The sequence below is a fragment of the Sciurus carolinensis genome, chromosome 12 (assembly GCF_902686445.1).
Source record: "Sciurus carolinensis chromosome 12, mSciCar1.2, whole genome shotgun sequence".
Classification (NCBI taxonomy): domain Eukaryota; kingdom Metazoa; phylum Chordata; class Mammalia; order Rodentia; family Sciuridae; genus Sciurus; species Sciurus carolinensis.
In genome coordinates this window covers 112,363,599-112,374,440 of record NC_062224.1, presented here as the reverse complement: position 1 = coordinate 112,374,440, position 10,842 = coordinate 112,363,599, and the positions used below count along the sequence as shown (strand labels likewise).

General features: G+C 40.5%; 1 protein-coding gene across 14 annotated transcripts in view; it reads left to right on the top strand.

The window, feature by feature from the left end:
* Nucleotides 1-828: 828 nt before the first annotated feature.
* The window catches only part of Prrc2c (proline rich coiled-coil 2C), an 85,000-nt gene continuing 74,986 nt past the window's right edge, over nt 829-10,842 (top strand). For 12 of the 14 annotated variants that reach the window (XM_047520282.1, XM_047520274.1, XM_047520270.1 and 9 more), the window contains exon 1: nt 830-1,019. The gene's annotated coding sequence lies outside the window, so the exon portion shown is untranslated. Of the gene's footprint in view, nt 1,020-10,842 lie in introns of all 14 variants that reach the window. The other 2 variants (XM_047520275.1, XM_047520271.1) reach the window with 1 other exon arrangement.

The window sequence follows — 10,842 nt, the reverse complement described above, 5'->3', positions numbered from 1 at the left end:
TTTCTTTATTCTATCGTTGCTACCGTGACAGTCCCATGAACATACACCAGTTACTGGTGAGGAAGACGGCTCAGAACAGGATAGGTGGTAAGGAGTCCCTGGACTTAAAATATATCAAAGACAGTTCAGTTTATAAGGTGGACAAATAGTGCACGTCCATCATATATTCCCTCCCGCGCCCCGGGAGGGTGGCGCTAGCTGAGATGAACCCAGGGCCTCAGGCATGCCAGGGAAGTGCCCGCCACTAACTGCGCCCGCAGCTCCAGATACGGCATTATCATCTCTACGGTCACTTCCAGGTACGCTCGTCTCCCCACATCGCACCCGCCGGGCAAAACCCAGCATGGTGAACACTACTGTCCATCCTCTCCGCAGCTCTCCAGAGAAGTCGTCCCAGGAAGCCGAGGCGCGTTTTCACGTCCGTCACCACACACGCCAGCGGCGCTCTCGGGACCTCCTGGTGCCTAGCACTGAGGTTACTTTTCCCGCTCTCCGTAAACTCCCAGCACTCGCGGGAGCATTCTGCCATAACGCTGGTTGGCCCAAGCTACGCACCTATCCTCAAGATACCACAGGGGCGTTTCACTGAGGCACCTTTGTGATTGTGGTCTACTCGACTTCGGGAATCGTCCCAGGTTAGAGATCCTGCAATTGCAGGAACTCCCTCCGTCCAGAAGGAGGCGCCGTTGCACTCCGCCAGGGTTGGGTCGCCACGGAGGCGTCACGTGATCCGACCTCCTCTGCGCCGGAGGGCGGTCTTGCGAGTTGCCTTACGTACGTAGCGTCATGACGTAGCACGTAGGGGCTGGCTGGCCGCCATCTTGCTTCTTTTTCTCGCTCGCTCTCTCCCTCTCGGGAAGGAGCGAAAGTGCTTTGGCGGTTTGTCCATCCGCAGCCTCGGCTTTCGCAGCCCCGCGGCCTTTCCGGCCCCCCCCCCGCAACCCAGGGCCCCCTCCCCTCCCCTCGATCGGAGCTCGGCGGCCCCTCGGAGAGCGCTACCTTGACACTCACCCTGGCGGGTAAGGAAGGCGAGGGCGGCGGGGCCGCGATCAACGAGGGCCCGCCGGGAAGGGCCGGCGTGGGGCGGCCCGGGGCGTGGGAGCGCATCCAGACCTGGCCGCGGGCACCCGCTTTCCCCTCGGAGACCGTCGCCTCCGCGTTCGCGGAGGTCGGCCTGCTCGCGGAGCGGGAAACCGGAGCCAGACCCGCCCCACGCGGTCCGCAGCGGGAGCGCTGCCGGCCGCGCTCCCTCCCCGCCCCGGCCCGGGCCCTGCGGGAATGCGCGCCTTGCGGGTAGGCGCAGGGGCTTTCCAGCCCGCCGGGCTGCCGGCCGCGCGGTCGACCTCCGCCCGTCCCCGGAGCAGCTCAAGGGCTCGCCCAGGGCCTGCACGGTGTCTTCGCGGGTAGCGACGGTGGGCTGTGCAGACAGCGGGGTGGCAGTCCGGGTTCCAGACCCTGTTCGGTGAGAGGCCCCTCGGGGAGCCCGCGCCAGCCCTACTTCCGCCAGGGCCGTGCAGCCCCGCTCCCTGGCAGGGCTCGGGTTGTCCTTTCTCGCGTTAGGCCGCTCCATCCCCCTAATTTGCGTGGTGAATCCCATCGCCTGCTTCCTGTCGTTGAGATAGCATCGATACTATTGTTGTTAGGGTAAAGGCGCCACTTACGGATCGAAGAAGAGAGCGTGCGGGCTAAGGAGGACGTCGATGGGTTGTTCCTTTGCACAAGCGAGCCTGTCCAGTTACTTTTAAGGGACGTATACGTGTTTTAACTAAGATCTTTTAAGGGTCCGGCATATCTACTGCCTCCGGGCTTCAGAAGCTACCTGGATTTCCGCATTGGCCGGTCTTCAGCCTAGGTTCATAGATTCGTACCCCGACAGGGTACTTGGGAATTGTACAGGAGGCGGCTCTGCTGTAAGATTTTCATTTGGAATGCACCAGAAGAATCGATGGATTCTTGATTAAGTGCTTGATGGTTTACTCCTGCAAATAAAAAGAGGGTGATATTAAGCGCCTACTAAGTCTCAACTCCTAACATTTTAAAAAAGTAGATTTGACCTCCTATGTTGGTAATTAAGATGCTGCTTTGACTGGAGCCATTTTTAGGTGTGTGTCACAGATGCACTGCAGCATCTTTTCTGGCTCGCCCCAAATGCATTGATACCCTAAAAAATTAGGAATAGATTGAATTGAGTCGTGTTTTTTGCCTGTGGTAAAACAGACTCTCCTTTTTTATAATGGAATTTTCAGAGTATAGGCTTTACGGATTTGAGAGTGTGGGAGATCTGGTGAACTTATGTGCTACTGTTCCCCCTTCACCATCAGTTAACCTTTTACAACGTACGGAACACAGTAATAAGCATTTTATATGCATTTTTTTTTTAATTCTTAAAAATCATGGAGGGAGGTGCTCTTATCCTAAATTTGCAGGTGAGGAAATGAAATCTGAGAGATTCAAAGGAATTTCACAAAGGTCATACATACAGCAGTTACTGGTGGTACTGTGTATAATTTCAAGCCCATACTATAAACCCAAAGGGGATGCTCTAAGGCATCACATGCCTCCGTGTTCCTTGCAAAATTGTAATCTGAAGTAACTAAATAAGACAGAACTGTTAGCTGGTGATTTTTCTTTAGCTTGACTTCAGTATGTGAACATTGTTGCATGTGAAGGTTAAAGTGTTGCAAGGTGTTAAAAATGGATTAGTGGGTGGTAGAAGCCAAATTTTTTGTGTCCTTTACTGTTTAAAGTCCTGTCCAGTGCCTAGAGATAATTTTTGCTCTAAATTATCACATGTAATTTTTAAGTATTGAGCTATTTTTGGTAGAATATACCTTCATCTGTAAATGGGAATGATGAAAATAGCACCTCTCACAGACTTTGTTGAATTTTAAAAGATACTCTATGTAAAGGGATTTATTACTGTACTTAGTAATAGTGGAGGGAAAAGGATAGAGTATTGGTAGGATCTGTCTTCCAAGCAGCGTGGCATGTATATTTCTTTGGGTACATACATGTTTTTGTTTTTCTCTCCTTTTCTTTACATTTATATACTGAACTTAATTTCTTCATGCTCTATAGTAAATATCCCTAGGATATTGGGTATCTTGCTAAAAATGAAAATGCAGAATTTCTGCCTCATTCCATTCTCCTCTTTTACCCCCACCTTATTAGTAAAATGTCAAGATTTTATAATACCCCTGAGTGCCTCCCCCAAGTGCTGCTTCGGCTTGTAAGTAGGTAACTCATGTATTTATCCCATTTATGTCTTACTGTGATAAACAAGGATTGATGGTTGATAAAATTGGTAAATTAATTACATAAATTTGTACAGAATTGTTCTTATAAAGATCCAAAGTTGTGTCTGACTGGTTATGACTAACATACTTTCATTTCAGTCAAACAAGGCTTGTCATCTTATGAATAGTGTAAGACAATGAAAACTTATCTCAGTCTGTTAATTGTTGCCTAGAAGTCTTTTTTTTTTTTAATTGTATACAAATAGGATACATGTTGTTTCTCTATTTGTACATAAAGTCAAGGCATACCATTTGTGTAATCATACGTTTACATAGGGCAATGATGTTTATTTTTTTTCCTTCCCCCCCCCCCCTCCCCCCCCTCTTTCCCCTCTATATAGTCCTTCTTTCCTTCATTCTTACCACTCTCCTTATCCCTAACCCTAAACCTAACCCTAAACCTAATGCTAACCCCTCCCACCCCCCATTATATGTCCTCATCCGCTTATAGCGAGATCATTCGTCCTTTAGTTTTTTGAGATTGGCTTATCTCACTTAGCATGATATTCTCCAATTTCATCCATTTGCCTGTAAATGTCATAATTTTATCATTCTTCATTGCGGAGTAATATTCCATTGTATATATATGCCACAGTTTCTTTATCCATTCATCAACTGAAGGGCATCTAGGTTGGTTCCACAATCTGGCTATGGTGAATTGAGCAGCAGTGAACATTGATGAGGCTGTATCTCTGTAGTATGCTGATTTTAAGTCCTTTGGGTATAGGCCAAGGAGTGGGATACCTAGAAGTCTTGAGAGGTAATGTTAGTTTTCTGAGTCAGAGCATTTAAAATTCTTCAGTAATACCACTGAAGCATCAGTCAGAACATCTTTGTGGATCAAAGTTTCTATAGAGAGTAAATTTTCTACTGTTTTTCCCCCAGAAGAGCTAAATATAAACCTCTTTTTCCAGTTACAGTTCTAGTCCTTATTTTCCTCCAAATTAATGTAATGCCAGTCATATTTGGGGGGCCATCACCTCCATTTATTTGCTGGCAAATACAAAGGAGTGCTAAGTTTCAATCACAAACTTCCGTCTTGCTGGAAGACATTTGTGGCATGAAAAGTCTGAAATTATTACTGCTCATGTGATGCACCCTGTGTGGCGCTGCTGTATGCCCATACTTTTAAAGGAGGATGAGATATAATCATTACTTGTGGAGCATGTCTGGTACAAAAAAAAAAAGCTCTGCTAGGTATTTTGTAGCATGCTGCTATTAATTTTTCTGTTTACCTTCTGTGTTCCCATATTAGTCTGTTTTCCTTTAGTGGAGTATTTCCACAGCCTCATCACTTTGTGTGGTGGATGGCATGTATAGAGTTTATTATACATTATTAAGTGATTGAGGGTTGGAAACACCAAAGAATAGATCCACAACTAAGGTTAAATGATGAATATCTTGCTAAAGCAAAGGAATATATCCTATCAATTTTTCCCCTCTTTGTTGACCCATTAGAAGAATAATGTCACAGATCTCCTTCAAAGAGTTTGTTTATATAATATGCTTTGCAAGATTTCATTTGCATCATATTTTCCTTAATTTTCAGTTTTATTCAGCAAAATTAAGGATTCTTTTAATTTTGTAAGGTCCAGTGAATCAGAAGAATGACTTTTGTTTCCTACTGCCTATGAACTTAAGGATTAATGTGAAGAGATCCCTTAGGGTTGAGAACATGTCAGGGGTAGAGTGCTTATCTAGCATGTGTAAAGGATTGGGTTCAGTCCTCTGCAAAAAAAAAAAAAAAGAAAGAAAGAAAGAAAGAAAGGTTTTAATCTTGGGTTCATGCCAGAATATGAAAACAAAGGTGTATCAGAAGATAAGGAAAAATGAGTGTAGAAACTCCATATTCAAAAAGCTATCTGTAGTAAGGATCAAGTGCCTAGGAGACTGCAGGTGAAGGCATGATGACTGAGAAGAGCAAGAATAATTGTAATTTTTAGTATTTGTTGAGCCTTTCACTGTACCAAGCACTGAGCTAAGAATATTTTAGGGGGTATTTTTTCAAATCATGATTGTTTGGTGTTACTATTTTTAAAAACCCTTTAATGTGTTTTAAAATAAATATATAGTCTTAAATACTCCTTGACCACATAAAATCACCTATTATACCACCAGTTTTTTGCATTGTCTTCTTTGGAACATGGCTGCCAAGAGAAATGAATACTGCATAGGATGAGGCAACAGTTGGAATTAATGAAGTCCGGAAGTGATGAAAGCCTAGAATGGAATAGATTCATCAAACAGAAAATGGCAGCATTACAGAAATAGGGATATAAATTCAAGTCTTAACTACATACGTGGAATAACCATTTTCATGATTAACTGCAAAGGAATAGGTTTCTTTAGGTAAAGAAATGTAATGGGATGTCTAGGATAATCTATGACAAGAGAAGAACAAGAACGAATATGTGAAGAAGGAAGTCGTTATAGAAATCAAGATAGAAGAGAATAACGTTAAGAGTAGGATCACTGAAACCAAACGTAGCATAAACGGAGTTCAGGAAAATATGTAAGAAGTGGCCTTTGGATTTTATTGAGAGATCCTTGATAATCCTAAAAGAATTTTAGGTCAAGTAATGAAGATAAAAGGTTAAGCACAGAGCAGAAGGTTAAGTAGTGAGACTTGATTTTGTGTCGAATACTCAAAATTAACTCTGGACTAGAAGTTAAAAAACTTAGATTTAGTTGTTTTTGTCAATTTGTGACAGCTGTTGACTTTGAGGCAAATCTCGGTGTCTAAGTTTTAGATACGTGCATCTGTGAAATAAGGATAATACCTGTTTGACATATCTCAGAAGCCTTGAACCACGTTAAGTATGTTTCTCTATTTCTTTTGAATTCAGTATTGTTTGCTATCATGTGATATCAAGATAGGAGTCTTGACCATATTTAAGGAGAAAAGAGAACCACAAGGAAAGGGGAAAACTGAGGTTGGAAGGTTCCTCCAAACTTTGAGACTACAAGAAAGAGATGAATGCCTGTGTGGTTAAGTATGGTTATCGAGAGAAGTTATCAGTGATCTTCCTTACTTTGTCTTTCCCAGTTGATAATCCGAAAGTACAGGCAGCTTGCTTTATGTGGTCGTATGGTTTGTGTACTACACAAAGGCATAGAATAAAGGAGGCAACTAGAACTGAAAATTCAGCACATGTTCTGCTTGAAGAGTTCTGTGCTGTGGCTGGCCTTTCTCTCCTCCAAGATGTCAGCACCTTACCAAGAATAATAATCATATGTTCCCAGAAGGATATATTTTTCTATTTGCACAGAGGTTCTTTGGAAGCAAGTGGATGCTCTGAAAAGCTCCTTAGGGAAACTTATTAAGGATACATTTAGAATATCATCAGAAACAATTGGGATATTGGAGAAATGGTCACAAAGGAATAGAAAGCTTTGAACTTTTACTGTGAGGAGCTAAATGAATGGGCAAGTAGAGGATTCCCATTTTTCTTATGTATTTTATTTTAATTAACTTACTTTTGCAATTCTAGAAATCGAACCCAGTGATAGTCTGCCACTGAATTACATCCCCTGCCCCTTTCATTTTAACGCAGGATTTCTCCATAATTTACCCAGGTGGGCCTTGAACTTGTGATCCTCCGGCTTCAGCTTCCTGAGCAGCTAGAATTACAGACATGCATCACTACCACACCAGACTTCCAATGTATTTTAAAGAGAATTATAGCTTGTTAAATACATTTAATATATGAGAAATGATATATTAAATACCATACATTTATCAAATTTCAGATGGGTGAGAACATAGAGGAAAATTATATTTAATGCTGTTTAATCCTTGAAATAATTTTACAGTAATAACTGAAATTTAGATTTTTGATAATATAGCCTTTGAGCTTGGTCTTTAACTGTTCTAATGTTAGATTTAAATTTTTTATTTAGTTTAAAAAATTTTATATAGAATTGAGAAAGTACAGTATGAGAGGTACAAAATTAGAAGTTTAGGGCAATGGAACAGAGAGAGAAGACTTAGTTAAATAGGAGAAGAACATTGAAATGAAGCTTTTAATAGATGCTTATATTGCTACATGAATTTTTGTTTTTGTTTTGGTATGTGATTCTGCGAGTTGTAATACATATAGATTTGCATTGATCCCATCACAATTAGGACACAGATTGCAGAAAGATATAGTATCCTCCAACTAGTGACAAGAATCTTCTGGCATTTTGGAGGCAGGGAAAGTAGTTTTTGTGATGATGAATTGTGGAACAAGGACAGAAGAAGCCAAAAATTCCTTGCATGTGCTGATTGGTTTTCTAACCTAAAATAATAAATTATATTTTGAGTATAGTTATATTTATGAAAAACTTGAACATGAAAATGAAAGTTGAAAGTGGTAGAAAGAGAGGGATAGGTTTATAATAATAAAACCAACATTCCATTGATAGAACTAGTCAGTTGCTTGGGAAAAGGAACTCTCTGCACTTCAAATAAGTTTAAACTTAAATTTCTAGCTCATAAAGGTAATTCTTTAGCACATCCTAGCCCTTCTTTTTTTTTTTTTTTTTTTGTATTTTATTTAGAGATGGAAGTCTCACTGAGTTGCTTAGAACCTCACTAAATTGCTGAAGCTGGCTTTGAACTCCTCAGCCTCCCAAGCCACTGGGATTACAGGCATGTACCACCAGTCCCAGCTTAGAATAATTCATGATTCTTGATGAGCATCTTAGAATACTTACTATTCCATCATAACATCCAACATTCTTGCCTAAGAAACTTTATTCTTTGGTTTTCATTTATAATATATTAGTTTTGGAAATATTAATTACCATTTAATAAGGTCTTATGTGGTACACACTATTCTAAGAACTTTATATACATGCCTCGTTAATTAAATCTTAAAATTGTATTAGAGTGGGTATTATAGTCCACAGGTGAGGAAAATAAATTTGTTGAGATTAAGTAATTTGCCTTTGGTTGCCTAGCTACTGAATGTCCAAGCAGGAATTTAAACACAATTCATTTTAAGAGAATTAGTTGTGTAGTATGAACAATTAAAAATATTTCAAGTTGTCAGCAAGGGTGCCCTGGCAGTCACCTCAAGTAAATGGTAGGCACTGCCGCTTTACTTTTCTAGACCGGTGATTTTCCATACAGAATTTGGATAGCTGCATTACTGGATTTCCCCCCCTCCTCAGTGTTGAGAATTGAACTCAGGGCCTCATTCATGCTAGGCAGGAACTATCACTGAGCTACATCCCCAGCTCACCCTTCTACCATTCTGATTAGAATGCTAACAGATTTATTTATATTACACTTAGTTTTTTAAGAAATGACAATTTTTTATGTTTTGCTCTAATGCTATTTGTAGTGAAGGCATTCAACATATGGTTTTATTCTTAGATTTACTATTATAGCAACAAATGTAGTCTTAAAACCATTGATGGTCCCTATGCAAAGAAATGGTAATGTCTGAGGTGGTGGATATGCCAATAACTGATCTGATTGTTACATATTGTATACATTTATCAAAATACTGCACTGTACCTCTAAATATGTGCAGTTATTCTGTGTTAATTAAAAATAAAGTGTTTCTTAATACCCTTTTGCTGTCTGCAAGTGCTCTGCCACTGAAATAATATCCCTAGCCTGAGTTATGTTTCTGACAGGGGTACCTTGCTTTTGTCTGGATGCAGCTCATGATCATGAGGTCAGTATAGTCAGTCCTTATCACAGAGTATATGTATTCTAAGGTCTTCCAAATTTCTGAATTTGTAAATACCATAGTAGCATTCACACCTCTACGTTTTTTCTGTATCTGCCATCATTTCTTTTCGGAGCCCACCCTGGTACTGGGGGTACTCTGCCACTGAGCTACATCCCCAGCCCGTTTTTTTCTTGTTTTCAGACAGGGTCTCTCTTAAGTTGCCCAGGCTGGCCTCAAACTTGCAAACCTTCTGCTTCAGCCTCCCAAGTCACCAGAATTATGGGCATGTGCCACCCTGCCTGGCTTCAGAGTTCTTTTTTCTTACAAAGAAACTTCTGTATCTCTTCATATCTATTCACAATACTTATTGTGTCCCCAAATGAGAAAACAAGAACCCTAGAGGACAAGGGCCCAGCAATCGGAGTGGGGAGAAATATCTGGCTGTTTCCTAGAAAAACCTTTCTAGAAGAATACCACATGGCATTGGATGCAAATTTTGTGCTTCCACGAAATAAAAAATCATTTCACTGTTCTTTGGGTTGTCTGGCAAATTGTATAAAAGTGGAGAATGCTGTCGGTTTTCTTTTAAGATGAGTTATTTCCATTTATGGGTAACAATAGTTAGAAAGTTTTTTTCTTTATATTCAGCCTGAGTTTGTTACTGCTTATCTTAGTGAAGCCTGTAACAAAGCGAGGTACTCTAAACGTGATGTGGTGAATGCAAACTGAGTGGAATTGTTTTAATTCCAGACCTGTGATTTCAGTGTCTGTGAAAGTGGCAGTTTTTATAAAGCAGTGCTAACTGCTAACTGTACTACTAACTGTAGCAGCTAGAACCTTTTCATGTCAGCAGGCTGAGTCTGTGTTCTGCACTTAGGAAATTCAGGTTTTTTTGTTTTTTTGGTGTTTCTATTTTGTTTTGAATTGGTTTGGAGACAGTCTCTTGCTGTGATGTCCAGCTGATCTTGAACTCCTGAGCTCAAGCAGTCCTTCCGCCTCAGCCTCCTCCACAGTAGCAGGGACTGTAGGCTTCTTCCCCCGCATACCTTCATGAAATTTAATGTTTGAATTACAACTGTGTAATTATTATTTAATTCTGCCTAGTATTCCAAGACCTTTTTAAATCTTAAGACATTTACTGCATTGTTGCTCTTTAAGATGTTTACATTATTTGAGAAACGCTGTCTCCGTTCCAGGTCTTTATCCAAGTTACTGACAGAGGACATTGAAAAAGGACTGGGTCCAACATATCAGTTATTCAGGCCACTTTAGTCATCCCTCAGTATCCTGAAGGGATTGGTTCTAAAACCACCACCCCCCATACCAAAATCCAGGAATTCTCCAGTCCCTTACATAAAATGACATATTATGAGTATATAGTTGGCTTATGCACATCCTCCCACGTACTTGCAGTCATCCCTAGATTGCTTGTAATGCCCAAAACAAATGGAAGTGCTGTTGAACAGTTGTTAAACTGTATTGGTTTCTAATTTGTATTTCTTATTGTTATTTTATGTATATTTTTTCAAATATTTTCTATTCACAATTGGTTGAATCTGTGAATGTGGAACTTGCAGGTACAGAAGACTGACTGTACTTTAATCCTCCACTTTCTTTAAATAAAAAAATGATTTTCAACTTCAAATAGTCTTATTCTCATTTGTTTGTGTGAGAAGACTATTACTTTGATTAATCTGTTTTAAAAAAATAAAGCAGGGGCAGGAAGGAACTTTTTGAGTCAACATTTTTTAATGGTTTATATTTGTGAATGCTAAATGGCTTAAAACTAGGAGTATGGTTAATGTTTTGGTTTTTAAATTTTAAATGGGCAACCAAAATTGGGTGATAAATTGCTTTCTTCTGAAGTTAATACATCAATA